A 7,587-nucleotide genomic window follows, 5' to 3' on the forward strand; every position below is an offset into this window, starting at 1 on the left:
TTGCCCCTATACCAGGGGCAACTTTAATAAAAATAATTAAAATAATTACAACTTTACAAAAAGAGAGAAGTTGCCGATCTTGCCCCAATACCCGGGGCAACTTCGTCAATTTCTCTCTTCTTGTAAAGTTGTAATTATTTTAATTATTTTTATTTCCAAACTGATTTTAACCAGTTCTATAGTAAGGTAACATTCCAATAGATAATATGCAAAGCTTTTTTTTTCAGTTTACAGCAGTATTTATTACACAAAATTTAAGTAAAACTTAACATGCCGATCTTGCCCCGATCTTCCCTACTTAAAGGAAAGTAGTGACACGGTTCGCGATTGTGTCAAGAAAATTAGTAATCTTGGCACATTGAAGGTAGGAGTTAAGAATGTACGCTGGATCAGGAGGAACGGTGTCCTTATCAGGTCGCATCCTGAAAGGACGTCGAAGTACTCCAAGAGGGATGGAGGGAATGGAAAGCGCTGAACGAAGAAATTTGTGTCGACTGCCAAAGAAGAACCATCCAACAGTTATAATTTATGATGTCCAAGAGGACATTAATAAAGACAAACTGGCAGAGGTTATCTCTGTCCGAAACGATCTGGGCATGAAGTCGATGATCTGAAGCCTTTTCCCTTAAAGGAAAAGTGTATTTCGTTAATTGGGTCTGTGAGTTGATGGTTCCCTTATTCAAAAGGCTCCTTGAAAGGGGCATGGTTTATGTTGGATGGCAAGACGTTATCTGATTTGGTGGTCAGGAAACGTCTTGCCTTGACTTGTCAGTTACTGCAAGTTTGGCATATCGCCCCCCCCACTGCAGGACAGAGGCCCAAACTTGTAGCCACTGTTCTATGGTGCACTTCCACAGAGTCCAAAACGAAGCTGCTGAAATGCAGTAACTATTGCAAACTAAGCAGAAGTTTGGTTTGCAGCTGGAAACAGGCCACTCCTGCCTAAGTCCCAGCTGCCCCTCTTACCTGAGGGAATTGGCTGTAGACCGGTCTCATACCGACTACGGCTAGTTACAAACTGAAGTTGGCCCGAAACGCAAAGGAATTGATGTAACATTGTAATGTAAGTCTATAACTTAACGGTCGGTCTATAACCGGGCAGGGCTAACTTACAGCTCCTCTGCACGTTCTAACGTAAATGTGGGACCTTCGGGCCCCTCCGATTACATGGCCAAGGTAGGTGAAATTATTTAAGGGCTACGCAAGGGTTTGCTAGAACCCACCTGGCCCGCAACAGAAAAGTAATGCTCATGAAAATTAAAGGATATGATGGAACATAGTTAAGAGACCTAAGACCTATATCTCAGCTATACGCTGGGCGATCCCCTTTTGAAGAAGGGTCTCACTGTCCAAAAAAGTCAAGCATCACTCGGTTCTTGGTTGAGTATGAATAAACAGCTTAATGCTTTGAAAAGGGTATGTAAACTCGAGAGCAAGGAAGGCAAGGAAGGTTGGTCGCCATTGTGTTAGTACTGCCAGAGCCAGAGCTACAGCCCGAGCACTTTTGTTGGGTTTGACATTTTCCATCCAAGTCACCTCAGTGATTACTGGGTGCCCGACAAACTGATGATTAAAACAGAGTTTCTTTGTACTCTGAAGTGCCATTTAGCGGGGGCAGAGACTATTTACTTTTAGTTTGTTATAAGAGGTTGACTTCTGCACGAATTGCATAAGGAATATCTCGCGGTGGATGCACGCAAAGAACTAGATTGTCTATTAACGGTAAGTCGTACACGAAATCTGTGATACAGCCAATACCTCTAAAACTATTATCTGGCACTGGAATTTCTGGTTTAACTATTTCTACTCGGCAAACGAGTTTGAGCTTTACTAGGTATCTTTGCCTAGCAACGGAGAATATTCGCCTTCCACAACTATAAAGTTTATTTTTGCACAATGACCTTCCGCAAAACAACTATCAAGACATTCACCTAGCACGGGCATATATATGTGGCTGAAGGAACGAATACAACGTACGACACCAGGGATTACTTTTAGCTTGAGGCGTTGAACTAAGGAAAATGGCAGGACATCACCATCTGTTCCGATGTCTGACTTGAACACAGCAAATATTTTACCGGAGAATCTGACAGGAACACGCCATGATTGGGAAACATTCTGACACATGAGTTGGTCGTGAAGCATCTCTTACACGGCAAGCAGTCACACTCGCGTTCTCTGTTCGACTCATGTTAGAATAGGTTCTATGAGCAATTTTTCTCTAATCGTATCGTATCGTATGCCCTGCACTATTTTGTCTCTTAACAGATTGTCCTCTTCTATACCGAAAATTGCATTCCCATTTTTGTTCTAAAGTCGGTCAAGAATTTATCAAACGACTCACCTTCTCACTGCACGTACCTGTTGAACAACCAGTGGGGGGAGCGAATTATGCGTCAAACTTTTGAAGGACTATTAATGGATCCGTTTGCATATCCTCCGTGGATGTGCAAACGGATTGCAAAAGTATTGCAGTATTGAAGAACCGCTGCTTGAACATTATGCGGTTTTTGACAAGAGCTCTGTGGCCATCACAAACCATTCATAACGTTTAACATGTTTACCACTTGGAAGCAGAGGAAACAGCTTCCAAGTGATAAACATGTTGCTGTTGCTAACAAGAAGCTCTGCTGAGGCTTTTAGAGGTGCTCTATCCATATTAGACTTTAACGTACGATTCGATATTGGACAGTATAACTTGCAAACAGATCGATCAGCACAAAATATTTTATTCTGACGCTATGTAACGTAAGTCGCTTTCACAAATTTAAAATAAGTAGAGTGTACCTACAGTTACTGAGTAAACTTTATTGAAACAAACAAAAACAAAGTATTTAAGGGAGTGACCAGCACGAGATCTAACACAAAAATGTGCTTCTGGAAAGGAGGTAGACAAAGGATGTATTCCACGTGCAGTAGACTAGGCTCAGCGCCATCTATCGGCGGTCAAACCACTCGTCTAACCAACACACACATGTGACATTATCCATATTAATAATTATAATTCTGAATAATCTATTAATTAATTTACAACCATTTAGAAGAGAAGAACTTTCCCGGTTTTATTAACACCGATTAATGATTATTTTAACATTCAACTCGAATGAAAAGTCAGAAAATTGGAAAGGATAACTACTAATTTGTTTATTAAAATTAATATTCAGTAGAGCGTCGTTTATCCGAATCAATTGGGGACTGGGGTTGTTCGGATAACTTATTTTTCGGATAACCAGTTATGTACGAAAAAATATATTAATTTATCCCGTGTTGAAATTTTTCTCCGTTGCGTGTCGCTTCGCGTTGAATTTTCGTCGATGTTAAGCCTAACGAAGACTATTGTATCGTTAAAAATTATTTTTTTATTTTGTACAAACAAAATAAATATATTGAAAAATATAAAAACAATAAAAAAAATTATACTTCAGAAGTTAATTTAGTGTCAAAAACGTAAAATATTTGAGTAGCAGAAGATATAGCCAAAGATTACAGCGCCACAGCACTAGCGAAAATTTAAATTTGTCGACTGGAATTCCTTCGGATAACCGACGTTTCGGATAACTGACCTTCGGATAAACGACGCTCTACTGTATTTTCAATGTAATTTTAAGATTCTTATTATATAATGCCTCCAATTGGTATAAGTTTTTAATTTACAAGTTTTCTAAAGTAGTTATAGATAAGAAACTATAATTAATATTGAATGTGATAATTTAATAATTTGTAAGGCCGCTAACGGGTAAGCCGAAATCATGTAATTGAATCCGGAATCGCATTCAAGTAAGAGCCTCAGATGAGTGTCATATAGTTTTTGTCCTGGAAATGTGGGGACCAAACTACAATGTAAGCACTCATTGTATGTAAACCAGGGTTTGGGAGTCGGCAGAAAAAAGGGAAGTTACTATTCTTCCTTCTGTATTACAATTAAAATAACTTTTATAATCATAATGTTTATATACAATTAAAAAAACATTTCTTCTACTTAACTGTTATATAATTTTATTCGAAATTTGTAACAAACACTACGTAGGTTGATAATAAAGTATGTTTATCTCAAGTATGTTTATCTGTTCGATACGTTGATTTCGATCATTTTGGCCGATACATTTTTATTTAGAAGAGACAATTCGGTTGAAATAAACGAGGTAGTATTTACGATCAATATTTTATATAATAAAATGTCTTTTGATGAATTATAATTCACAACAGTGTATTTTAATATTAACTTATTTCACAGTCTGTTTCACGTTGTTCATCATAGATCATTACATATGAAATCATACACTCATTACCTATCTTTAAAGTCGAGAATTATAAATCTATAAATCTACATGTATAGGCCTATTTCTATCTATTTTTATAAGATTCTCGCTCAATATTCCGGTGTTGACCTTCAAGCTAAATTTATTTTTCATTACGGTGCGAAATCTCCTAATTTTCTACATTGCGTGAATCATCATTAAATGACAGGTGAAGAAAAAAATAAAACTCGACACCGGACGTTTCAAGCAAATTACTTGTGAAATGTAATAAATTTTAGTGATGGCGACGTGGCAGTTTAATTAACAAGTAACTGTCATTTAGAGTCGTCTTTCAAAATTAAAATCTGCTATGGAGTTATTAAGTTTTACGTTTCGTAGCATTCTTTATATTTAAAAGACCAGAAAATATGGAATGTAGAGAATTTCCCATCTGAAATGTTTAAATGAGGAATTTAATAAAAATTTTAATATTGAAATTACAAAATATTTCCTTGATAACATTACCTTTATTGGAAACATTTTTGTAATCTTAAAGTAATTTCTGCACGACAAACACAGGGATTCTTTACCGAACCTTTTCATAAAATTCAAAATCTAAAAAGTTATTAACTTTTATTATTGTATTATAATTACCCGAAAACTTAGTAAACGAATTACTANCCTTTATTGGAAACATTTTTGTAATCTTAAAGTAATTTCTGCACGACAAACACAGGGATTCTTTACCGAACCTTTTCATAAAATTCAAAATCTAAAAAGTTATTAACTTTTATTATTGTATTATAATTACCCGAAAACTTAGTAAACGAATTACTACGTAAAGATCTGTTTTTAACATATCAAACCTTTAATTTCTGTTCCAATTCGAGATCGCAGTCAGCAAATCTTCCGATATCTTGAAAGGAAGTTTGCATCTGAAATAAGAAATATGACACATTTTAAAAATCTGCAAATGTAGTAAATCATGGTATTTTCAATAAAAATACATTACAGCAGATGTGAAGGTAGAAAACGAGAATCCGATTAAAATACACACAACAGTGAGAGTAGCACAGAGCAAAGAAAAGAAAACTTTCAACACGAAGTATACTTTAGAAAAGTTGAAAATGAAGTACAATAGACTCGTTTCCATTAACAAAGTACCGTACAATATTGTGAATACGTAATTGAACGGTCCGTTGAGTTGATTGGTAAAGTTCCAAAGTTCATGGTGTTGCTCTATAATTTCATTCAGTTGAAATTTCAAATTCGAAATGTTCTTTCTCATCAGATACAGACTCTCTGATAGTTTTTCGAATGCCGTCATTACAGTAAAGTGAAATAGAACGAAGAACATTATGATGTATACTACAGCACCAACGAGTAAAGTGCCACAGATACCAACTTCAATGCAGCAGATAAATGGTTCATATTTAAAAGACTTTTTTTTTTCTAAAGCAAAATAAAATAAAAGAGCGGTTATACATTCAGAGAATATCGTAAAAGTAACAGTTATAATTATTGCAAAACGTTGTAGAAAATTTACAGTAGCATATAACTGATGTTTAGGAAAACGATACGACATTTTTAATTGTATTTTCGGATTTAGTTTGACTCTTTTGACAATACTGAATACTACAGCCACGGCCGAACTAATACTTGCAACAGATACTCTTACATAGATGTCAAACTCGTATAACGAGAGCGAAGAAAAGCAAGGCGTTGCATCCGATACATATGGAATTGTCATACATAGAAAAATACAGGAATGCATCCAATACAAGCATTCAATGAATGAGATGTAGAATTTGAAAGCTATGCGGAAGCGAACGTCAGTGTTTAAGTTACAGTAGCAAGGAGTAAAAAATTCCCAGCCGTAGACTTTCGAAATTGAAGTAAATGAAGAGAGAAAACACTGCAGACATATTTCGTCCTTCTGGTTATCAACTGCAGGACTTTCGCTCGAGATGATTCTTATCATAATTTTTTAAGTTAATGAATTAAGTGATGGTAAAATAAAATATATAATTTAATTGAAAACAATCACTCGAAGTTATTCTCTTCTTACATAAAAGTTTTCCAACACTTCTGTGTAGAAAGCAGACTATATGCTAGCTTCGAATTAAAATTTTACTGCGTAGTCACTTGTATAAATGATATGTTAATATCACTTATATATGTATTGATTACTTATATAAATAAAATTTCACTTTAATGAAACGGAATTTTGATGCGATATTTTCAGAAAGTCTTTGATATTTTAATTTTTCGACAAACAAGATAGTTAATTAATGTTTATCTTTCGAATAAATTAATAAGAAAGTCTCTATAAATTGCAGAATGCACTTATGTGCATTAGCGCTCTCTGAGCAGACAGGCACTTTACTTGCATTTAAATAAACATCGTGTTAATTGACGGGGAGTGGTGGGTAGAGGTTTCCAGACACGTGCCTGACCGAGATTCTGTAACTCTTTATCGAATCTGTTTATTATTATCTATTTATTTATTTCTTCGTCTGAGATTTCTGTCTCAGTAAAAAATGGGTGTTCATAAATGAATTTACAAAAAAAAAAACGATTACATTTCGATTTTATGTAAAGTTTTTTTCTTTTCTGGAGAGAGATTAGAAGTATAACAATTGTCGTAGTGGTTTATTATGATAAAAAGTAAAAATAAAGAAATAAAATTAAAGAAAAACATTGATTGAACACGCGAATTATTGAAATTTAAATAAAACATTTCCGACCAATCTCCGTCTATTGTACACCAGTGCCCATTGATAAATAATGATAATTGTATCTTATAGACAAAAATCCAGCAACGTGTTACTTGGCTACTCTTGCAATATTTGGTGGTGCCATCTATTGAAATGATTGAAGTGAAAACATGTCAGGTAAAATCTATGGTTGGATTTCTGTTTATCAACTGATCACGCGCTATGTGTCAATCGAGTTGATGATTGTTGTAAATTTATATTGATTTCTATGACGAATTTTTCTTTTGATCTTTACGATGACATTTAACATAGGAGACGCGGTCTCGATATAATATTTTGAAAACACGCACGAGTGTGTCCCGCAGAAGCACACGTGAATGTTTTAAAACTGGCGGCTAATTACAGAACGATTGCGTAGCCGTAGTTTTGTTTTTTTTACCACGAGATGTCGCTACTTAGTGACGTCAAGAAGCTCCATACGCATAATTCTAATTTACGGTCGGTTGTGACGCTACGTGACAGAACGTATTCGGTTTAAACACACCACAGTCAGAATTTATTTAGGCTGCGTACACACTAGGCGTTTTTAAACGCGCGTTTTAAAGAACCAAGAGTTCTACATAGGCGTACAC

Source organism: Centruroides sculpturatus, unplaced genomic scaffold (assembly GCF_000671375.1).
Source record: "Centruroides sculpturatus isolate CEXI.00-Female unplaced genomic scaffold, Cexi_2.0 scaffold200, whole genome shotgun sequence".
NCBI lineage: Eukaryota > Metazoa > Arthropoda > Arachnida > Scorpiones > Buthidae > Centruroides > Centruroides sculpturatus.